The 10324-nt window shown below is 40.2% G+C and overlaps 1 non-coding gene across 1 annotated transcript; it reads left to right on the top strand.

The window, feature by feature from the left end:
• The first annotated feature begins 731 nt into the window (after positions 1-731).
• LOC127743564 (small nucleolar RNA R71) lies at positions 732-835 on the top strand. The gene has a single exon (XR_008004949.1). It is a non-coding gene; the product is annotated as a small nucleolar RNA R71 (small nucleolar RNA).
• The last annotated feature ends 9489 nt before the right edge of the window (positions 836-10324 follow it).

Genomic DNA, 10324 nt, shown 5'->3' with positions numbered 1-10324 from the left:
CGATGGTATTTTCCATGGCCAGTTGTCTTTTCTCAAAAGCTTGTAATAAATCTTCATTAGAAGATATAGAAGAATGAGTAAATTGAGAGGTTTGCTGCTGATTGTTCGGTGGTCCTTGGTTTTGCCTCAGGTGAGGTGCTCGGTAAGGTTGATTTTGCTGCCTGTTGTTGTAATTATTCCACCTCTGATTTCCCTGATTATCTCTGCCTCCCCTATTATTGTTGTCCCTCCAATTCTGGTTTGAATTGTCCTGCCATCCATGGTTATTATTTCCATTTTGATTGTACCCTTGGTTGGGGCGGTCATAAAAGTTGTGAGTGGATGCCACCATGTTGTTTTCTTGTTGGAGTTGCGGGCATTCATCAGTGTAATGGCTGTAATCAGCACAAATTCCGCAAATTTTTTGTGGAACTAGCTGTTGGTTTTGCTGCAGTTGAGTTTGCTGAGCTTGTTGATTTAACTACATTTGCTTCAGCAGGTTGGTCATCTCACAGATGCTTCGATTTAGAGCAGCAGTCTCTATGCTAGAATATACTTCTGCAACGGCCCTTGAACGGCCTTGCTTCTGTCTGTGATTCCGAGTAGATTCAGCTAAATCACTGATCAATTGCCAAGCTTCATTAGTGGTCTTGTACTTCTTCATAGACCCATTGCTGGCACTTTCCAATGTGGTCTTATCTTGGGGCCTCATACCTTGTGTGATATAGCTGAGTAGCACGATCTTGTCAATCATGTGGTGGGGGCATGCTTCCAGAAGATTATTGAAGCGCTCCCAGTATTCAAAGAGAGTCTCATTGTCATCCTGAACAATTGTAGAGATATCCTTCCTCAATTTATCAGTAACTTCAGATGGAAAGAATTTCTCCAGAAATTCCTTTCTGAGTGTATCCCAGTTGGATACATTTGCTAGAGGTTGAGTGTAGTACCACTCTCTTGCTTTTCCCTCAAGAGAGAATGGAAAAGCTTTCAGCAGAATTGAAGTTTCATCAGTGCCATCATGCCTGACAGTAGAACAGGCTGCCTGGAAATCTCTCAAGTGCTTGATAGGCTCTTGAGCAGGTAGAACATGAAACTTGGGCATCAAATTTAGCAGTGCGATCTTTATTTCAAAATCCGTAGCTACCGCTGGATGATGCGCTTGAAACGGTTGCATTGTAAAATCAGGAGCTCCTTCCTCCTGAATGGTAACTCTTCTAGCTGCCATGTTTTCTGCACGTAAAACAACCGAATCAGTAGAACGGGGGCTGGTTTCTTCCTCAGATTCACTTTCAAATCCGCCCTCATAGCGGACTAATCTACGCTGTTCTCACCTTATTCGTGAAATTGTTCTTTCAATTTCAGGATCGAATTTTAGCAAGCGCGGATCAGGAAGTGAACGTGTCATTTGACGGAAGAAGCATGCAGCTCATAGTAGCAAAATTAAATAAAATGCAAGTAAATATATTCTAATTAATAAAATTAGCACTCTATTGCAACTCCCCGGCAACGGCGCCAAAAATTGATGGAGTGTAGAAGCTGGTGAATTAAAAATTTATTAAAATGGTTATGTTGCAAGTATAGTTCTTAACTCACCGAAAATCTGCCTATCAATTTAGAAATATGTCACAGAAAGTATAAATTAAAATTACTGGGAGTTTTAAGTCCCAGGTCGTCTCCCAACGAGTTGCAGAAAAGTGTGCTGTTTTATTAATCAGATATTCCAAAAAGTTGAGCTAAGTAAATTGGGATTTAAATTGAGGAATTTTAAATAATATAAATAAAAGCCTTGACTGGGAATTGATTGGTTAGAATCTCTATCATTGATGGAATGATTTTTTTAAGATTGATTTATAATTAATGGTTATTCTGTTTGGTTATCCTTTATTTACTAGGTAAGGGAAAGTCAAATAAGTTAGAATGCCAGATCTGTTCACGAGTTACAACCCACTTAGTTCAAAGGGATTGGCGTTGGTGACAGGATAGCAATCCAACAATTAACCCAACTACAAATTTTTTTCTTCAATCCTTCCAACTCAAGAGTTCCTTTTAATCAATTCCCCATCAAGTAATGAAACTACTCACGCATTGTAAATAAAGAATCCATGGCACATGAAAGGGAATTAAAAGAAGACATGATTATTGGAATTGAAATTAAATTAAAAAGAAATAATCCTTGCATCAATTAATCATAAAAGTATCTGAATGACAAAATTGAACATAACAAAGAATATGGAAGAATAAAACCAAGTTAAGAGAACAAACTAGAGTGATGAAGTCTTGATGAGGAAATAACTCTTCTCAATGTTCCAATGCTAAGACCAATTGAAAATTAAAATTCTAGAAACTAGAGAGAAAAACCTAAGAGAGTGAAAAACTAGATCTAAACTACTGAATGAATGTGTCTGTGTTGTTTCTGCATATTCTCTGACTCTAGTCTACTGTTCCAGGCCGAAAACTGGGCTGAAATAGGGTCCAAAATCGCTGGTTTCGGATTCTGCAGATTATGCAGATCGCGCATGCCACGCGATTGCGTCATCCATGCAGACGCGTCACTTGCGCTTTTCCTCTTCACGCATTCGCGTCGTCCATGCTACCGCGTTGCTTGTGTTTCCCAATCCGCACGGCCGCGCAAGCCATGCGGCCGCGTCACTGCGATTTGCGTTCCTTTGCGCGGTCACGTGAGCCATGCGACCGCGTCACTTCTCGCTGGTTATCTCCTCAAATTCTTGTGTTCCTTCCATTTTTGCTAGCTTCCTCTCCAATCTTCGTCTCATTCATGCCCTATAAAGGCTGAAACACTTGACACACAGATTACGGCATCGAATGCAATATAGGAGAATTAAAATTAAATAATTAAAGTCTCTAGGAAGCAATTTTCAAACATGTAATAAATTCAGGAAGGAAATCTAAATGCATGCTAAATTGATGAATAAGTGGGTAAGGATCACGACAAAACCACACAATTAAAGACAATATAAACTATAAAATAGTGGTTTATCAGTAAACTAGTCCTACAACAAGAAAAGAAGATTGGATTACTCAAAAACATCTCAGACAAAAGCAAAACAACTCGGACAATATAATCTAGCGTAGTACAGGCAACAAAAGGAAACCCCAGGACCTACACCAAAAAAGATCCAGGGGCATCCTTTGGAGGCAGTTAACATAACAAGGACTCAGGAAAACCTACAAGACTAACATCTGTAACGACCCAACTCCCAGTATGCCATGGTCATACAAGATAATTGTTATCTATTATTTAATATTTGAGCCTGTTCCTTGTTAGAGCGATGCAAATTTTTACGAGTAGTTTATTTTTTTATTTGTTGCGGACGTTCAGGTAAAATAAACAAGCATATAATGAGAATAATAGAAAAGTGGCATAAAGAAACATAGAAACACAGCAGATAATATACATCATGTACACAATAACAAAACATGTAGCGTTTACACAAGATCAAGTCAGTTTACATCCTCGTCATCCTACGTAGCTAATATTTACACGACACTCCCAGGGCCTGGCCCATACAAAAAGCCGCTAAACTGGCACCCAGGCTAGCCTAACCACTATATAGCTCCTAGCTCTCGGGTGTACTAACACAAGTGAGAGACTATTTATCCGATAATGTTAGACTAGAGTGTCATCAAAAGAATGCCCCTTCCGCAGTCAAACAATATCTACTCGTGGCCGTTTGGAGAATCGCCGTGAGGCTCGTCCACCTCCTCATCCTGCTCTATCTCTATCTCAGGATCCTCCTCCTCCTCATCATCCGCAGCTACAACTATACCCTCAGATCCACCAGAAGCACTGCTGTCACTATATACAAAACCATTCGCGAGCACAGGTCCGTTCGCGTATATAGGAGCTACCCCACCGTCCGGTAGTGCCGGCTCATCAGGCTGTGGAAAGTCAGGGATCGGCTCAGGAGGAAAGTCCCACTCTGGTGGTATCACAGGTACGTAGTCACCATCTAACTCGGTCTCATCAGGAATGATAGGCTCAGGTTCCACCTCATTCAAAGGTTGAGCTGGTATAGGGTGCTCGGGATCATCAGGAAAAGGATGTACAGGTGCGTCAGGATGTAACCACGATAAGGGAAAGTCGTAAGGAGCATCAGGGTCAAAATGCGGGCTAGACAGAGGATGTTGAAAGGCTCGATTAGGTAACGCATATCGTCTAATACGAGACTCCAATCCCATGATGAAGTAACTGTGATGTACCAGATCCTCGTAGACGTAAGGGTCCTCGAACTCATAGAAGATCACGCCCGTCTCTATCTGAGGGGGAGGAAGGGAGAGAAAGGGTAAGAACTGGGGAGTTCTTAGTAGGGTCGGGGTTGTTAGTTACATTCATTTATTCGTTTTCGATTTGCAGATGGATATTAGAATACAGTAAAGTAGTAAACAGTAGTTAAAATAGATAGGGAAAATAGAAAACAGAACACAAACAGAAGAGTGCAAGAAAATAAAGCATAGACATAGCACTCAAGCAAACAAACATAAAGAAATAGATCAAACACAAGTAGAAATGCAACAGAGAGTAATGTGCAGACAAGAATGATGCATGTCTAGTCCTAGTGCAGGTAATGAGCTCATTTGTCGGTTTCTACCCGCTCCTGACGTAACCCAGAATTACTAGCCGGATATGGCTTTCCTATTGGCTATACCCCTGTGTACAGAAAATAACCCCTCTACCACCACAGGGTCCACTGCACGCAGGAAATAACACATCTACCACTGCAGGGTTGTATGCCGACACACCTTCTGTATACAGGAAATAACCCCTCTGCCACTACAGAAATGGAACAGGTGGTCACGGTACTTCTGTAGCAGGAAATAACCCCTCTGCCTTACAGAAATAAAATATGGATCTGTACCGCAGGAAAGCGTTTCTCAGTGGTTGCACCATTATCTATCTGACTGCTACAATGCAGTAGATGAACATATGGATATCTCTGAGGTTGCCTTAATGCAACAGATGACCTCTCAATAGGTTCTCTACTCTTTATCATATTACTCTCTTCGTTTTGTCTCTTTATTCTGCTCTGTTTGTTCCTTTCTCTGCGCTTCCTCAATTTGTTCTGCTTGCTCTATTTAACGTATGTATTTAAAGCTTATGTAAATTTCGATATGATTAGTTAGCCTGCCCCAAGTATAGCTTCATTAAGTCTATACTGAAACAGTTTAACTTTTCATATAATACCTAACCCTATTCGCAAATCAAGAACTAACTATGTTGCCCTAGTTTGTTCACTAGTCTCTGTCTGTTTCTCTATTGTTAAAATTTTACAGACTTTTTCTTCGATTTTTATCTTTTCTTCAACTTTTTATCTTTTCTTTATCTTTGCCTCACTAATATGTTCTTACCACACCCTAAGTGTTTTATGAAGGTAATTATAAGATTCTGCACTTAAAGTTGTCTTTCTAAAGCTTTTACAGAAAACTGCCTGTTCCTCCCTTGAACACCAAAAATTTTACTTCCTTGCCCTTTTTAAGATCTAAGGCCTGTTTTCATTGTTCTTCATCACACTCAAAGTGTTCTTCATGTTCTTCAAATTCTTTATCTGTTTTTACCCGTTTTTCAGTCTTTTCAGCAACCGGTTTTTACTATAATTCATAATAAATTAGCAGCAACTAAAATCCCATCTTTTCTACATGATTTCAACACAAATTGAACCTCAATTTAAGCTTAGGGTTTCGTTTTTCCAGCTGCCCAAGAACATGAACTTTAAAGCTTGAATTTCATCAAATTTCATCAAAATTTCACCAAATTTTCACCAAGAATCAATCACATATGCAACCAATTTTTAACACAGCCAAATAATACAACCTTCACACATCTCAAACACAAATAATCAAGATTAATTTCGTGACACCCTACCTAAGAGAGATGGTGCAGCCAACTCATCTTGATCCCAGCCTTGATAAGTCATATGATCATGTAGAGAAAGAAGAGAGGATCATTTTGGTCGGATTGGAATTTTGATTTGAGTTTTAGTTCAGCAGAAATCAAGCTTTGAAGATTTGGAACTAAGAACTTTTCTCTCTTTTTCTCTCTTCCTATTTTCGGCCACAAGGTGAAAATGAGACAGCCTTAGCGGTCTTGGGATTGTAGGGTGAGTTGTGATTGGTTGGCTTGGAGGTGGATTAAAGTAATATTAAAATATCTCAGGTGTATAACTACTAAAACTAGATGTATCGGAACATTTGTAAAAATATCTCTAAAATTTATTTTCTGAGCTACTAGCATAAATGACACTAGTAACATATTTATTATGAGAATAAAACATGAATAATGAGGCCTTAGCATTGCTAAAGTCATCAGAGAGTGCTGGTGCTAAGCTACACCAGTAAACTGTGAACCCGGTTAAACCGATTTTCTGTTTTTAACTAAAACTGACCAGGTAACCTTATAATATCATTCAAGAAGCTTCTAATACTCATATAATGATGATATTACCCTATTATCCCTCTTCTCTCATGAATCGAGTCCGGTTTGTCAAACTGAGACTATTTACGAAAAACCGGATCAAAACTCCTAACCGATACGGTTCAAAAACTATGTTCTTCGTAACTGCATTATCGAGCTTGCCTCATAAAAGGTTCAAAACCCTTACTGATCCTCCGGAGTTCTCCGTACTTTCAGAAAAGATCTCGCATACTCAAAAACCGGGGTTGTTACATTCTACCCTCCTAAAAGAAAATTTTGCCCTCAAAATTTTAGTTACCTGAGAATAGATGCGGGTAATTAGCTTTCATCTTATCCTCCAGTTCCCAGGTGTGTTCTTCTTCTCCTCTTTGTTCCCAAGCTACTTTGACTAAGCGAACAGTCTTGCCTCTCAGCTGCTTATCACTTCTTTCTACGATCTGAACTGGTGATGCTTGATATGTCAAATCATTTCGTAACTGTACTGTCTCTGGTTTTAAAATGTGACTCTCATCGGGAATATATTTCTTAAGTTGCGAGACATGAAAAACATCATGAAAGTTTGATAGATATGGAGGAAGGGCTACTTGATAAGCTACTAGACCGACTCTTTTAAGTATTTGGAAAGGTCCTATGTATTGAGGGTTAAGCTTTTTAGTCTTAAGGGCTCTACCTATTCCAGTAGTCGGGGTTACTTTAAGAAAGACATGGTCGCCCTCACTAAACTCTAAGGGTCTACGTCTATTATCAACATAGCTCTTTTGACGACTCTGTGCTGTCTGGATCTTCTGGCGAATCCCCTTTATCTTCTTAGTAGTTTCTTGCACTAAGTCTAGACCCAAGACACTAGCTTCTCCATCATCATTCCAACACAATGGTGTCTGACATCTCCTTCCATAGGGAGCTTCATATGGTGCCATCCCGATACTTTGTTGGTAACTGTTGTTATAGACGAACTCGATCAATGGCAAATACCTATCCCAACTGCCCTGGTTGTCCATCACACAAGATCTTAACATGTCTTCCAATGTCTGGATTGTCCGCTCTGATTGTCTGTCTGTCTGAGGATGGTATGCTGTACTCATGCAATTCTGTTCCCAATGCTTTTTGGAAAGCTCCCCAAAATCTGGAAGTAAACCTCGGATCTCGATCTGAAACAATTGACGAAGGTATTCCGTGCAATCGTACGATTTCTTGAATATATATCCATGCCAGCCTTTCTAATGTATAGTCAACTCGAATCGGAAGGAAGTGCGCTGATTTTGTCCACCTGTCCACAATTACCCAAATGGCATCGTGTCCCGTTGAAGTCCTTGGCAATCCCATAACAAAATCCATAGTGATCTGCTCCTATTTCCATTGTGGTATTTCTAAGGGTTGCAGGGTTCCTGACGGTCTCTGGTGTTCCACCTTTACCTTCTGGCAGGTTAAACATTTTGAGACATAATCAGCTACCTCTTTCTTCAAACCTGGCCACCAGAACATTTGTTTCAAATCCTGATACATCTTTGTTACTCCAGGATGTATAGAAAATCTACTTTGATGAGCTTCTGCAAGAATCCTTTGCCATAAATCTCTAGAGCTAGGCACACAAATTCTGTTCTTGTATCTCCAGAGGCTGCTACGATCTAGTCTTACAGCTTCTAGTTCTTCTACTTTCATCCGTCTCAGCATCGTCATCATTTCTGAGTCCTGTGCTTGTGCTTGCTGAATCCTAATCTTAAAATCTGGTATTATATGCAATTGGGCCAAACGGACTCCATTTGACGTCTCAGTCATAGCCAACTTAAGGTCCTCAAATTCCACGAGTAGCTTCTCTTCCTTTATCATCATCCAAGAGATACTAAAATTCTTCCTGCTCAAGGCGTCTGCCACCAAGTTTGCTTTTCCTGGGTGATAACTTAACTTAAAATCATAATCCTTCAGGAACTCCATCCACCTTCGCTGTCGCATATTAAGATCCTTCTGGTCAAAGATATACTTTAAACTTTTGTGGTCAGAGAAAACTTCTAGTTTAGTGCCATACAAATAGTGTCTCCAGATCTTCAGAGCAAACACTACTGCAGCCAACTCCAAATCATGCGTCGGATAATTTCGTTCATGAGGTCTCAGCTGCCGAGAAGCATAAGCCACCACATTTTTGTCTTGCATCAGCACACATCCAAGTCCTTTATGAGAGGCGTCACAGTATACATCAAAAGGTTTCTGCGGGTCGGGTAGTACTAATACAGGTGCAGTTGTTAACTTTTCCTTAAGCATCTTGAAACTTCTATCACACTCAGCCGTCCAAACGAATGGAACTTCCTTTCGTGTAAGGTAAGTCAGAGGTAAGGCTATCTGTGAAAATCCTTTAATAAACCTCCGGTAATATCCAGTAAGTCCGAGAAAACTCCGAACTTCTGTAACGGTCGTAGGTGGTTCCCACGCCACTACTGCTTCAATTTTTGAAGGATCCTCCGTAATTCCTCCCTACGATATAACATGTCCCAAAAATGCCACCTTCTCTGTCCAGAACTCGCACTTTGATAGTTTAGCATATAACTTTTGAGTCCTTAGTATCTGCAATACTGTCCTTAGATGCTCTTCATGCTCTCTTTCTGTCTTCGAATAGATGAGAATGTCGTATATGAAGACTACTACGAACTGATCAAGGTACGGACGGAAAATACGATTCATGTAATCCATGAAAATCGCAGGAGCATTAGTTAGTCCAAACGACATAACCGTATACTCATAGTGACCATATCGAGTTCTAAATGCAGTCTTCGGTATATCTGATTCTTTCACTCGAATCTGGTGATAGCCCGATCGTAAATCAATCTTCGAAAACACAGTTGCACCTTTTAACTGGTCCATCAAATCATCTATTCGTGGAAGTGGATACTTGTTCTTGATAGTGACTTTATTTAACTGTCGGTAATCTACACAAAGTCTCATTCCACCATCCTTCTTCTTTACTAGCAATACCGGAGCTCCCCAAGGTGATGCGCTGGGACGAATAAATTTCTTCCCAAGTAGCACATCCAACTGCTTCTTCAACTCTGCAAGTTCCAACGGTGACATCCGGTACGGTGCTATGGAAATCGGTCCGGTTCCAGGTACAAGTTCAATGCTAAATTCTATCTCTCGCTGAGGAGGAAACTCAGGTATGTCATCCGGAAAAATATCAGGAAATTCCTTTACTACTTGGATTTGTTCTAGGCTTAGTTCACTATCATTCGAGCTAGCCGCTAACAGAACGTACCCCTCACAATCACTCCCGTCTAATGCAACTCTTACAGAATTCAGATATAAAGTATGAGACAGAAATGGTTTAATATCTAAACTATCAGACGAAATAATAGCAGTTCTTTGATAGCAATCAAGGAAAACATGATACTTAGATAACCAATCTAACCCTAGAATAACTTCTAAACCACATAGAGGCAAACAGATTAGATCATATATAAAAGTTCTGTTCCTAATAGTGAATGGTACTTGCAGGCACACTAAACTAGTCAAAGCATTTTGGGACGCAGGTGTACTAACACATAGACAATTAGATCAAAGTTTAACTCAGAAAAATCTAGTCCCAACTCACGAGCAACAGTTAAAGAAACAAAGGAATGCGATGCACCCGAGTCATACAGTACAGTTAGAAATCGATCTTTGACAATACACTGACCTTGGATCAGGGCGTCTGATTGTATAGCATCATCAGCAGTCATGGCAAACACTCGACCTTGTTGCTGGGTTCGTATTGGATTTCGAGAAAGTCCTTTTGGGCAACTCCTCGCCAAGTGTCCCAGTTCCCCACAATTGTAATAAGTAAATGTTCTGATTTGGCAAGGCCTGGTACCATGATCCTTTCCACACTGCCTACATGCGATATTCACTTGTGCCTGTTGAGGTCGTTTACCATTATCCTGCCTTGGTCTA

The sequence above is a fragment of the Arachis duranensis genome, chromosome 10, assembly GCF_000817695.3.
Source record: "Arachis duranensis cultivar V14167 chromosome 10, aradu.V14167.gnm2.J7QH, whole genome shotgun sequence".
Taxonomy (NCBI): Eukaryota; Viridiplantae; Streptophyta; class Magnoliopsida; order Fabales; family Fabaceae; genus Arachis; species Arachis duranensis.
This window is presented reverse-complemented; position numbering and strand designations above follow the sequence as displayed.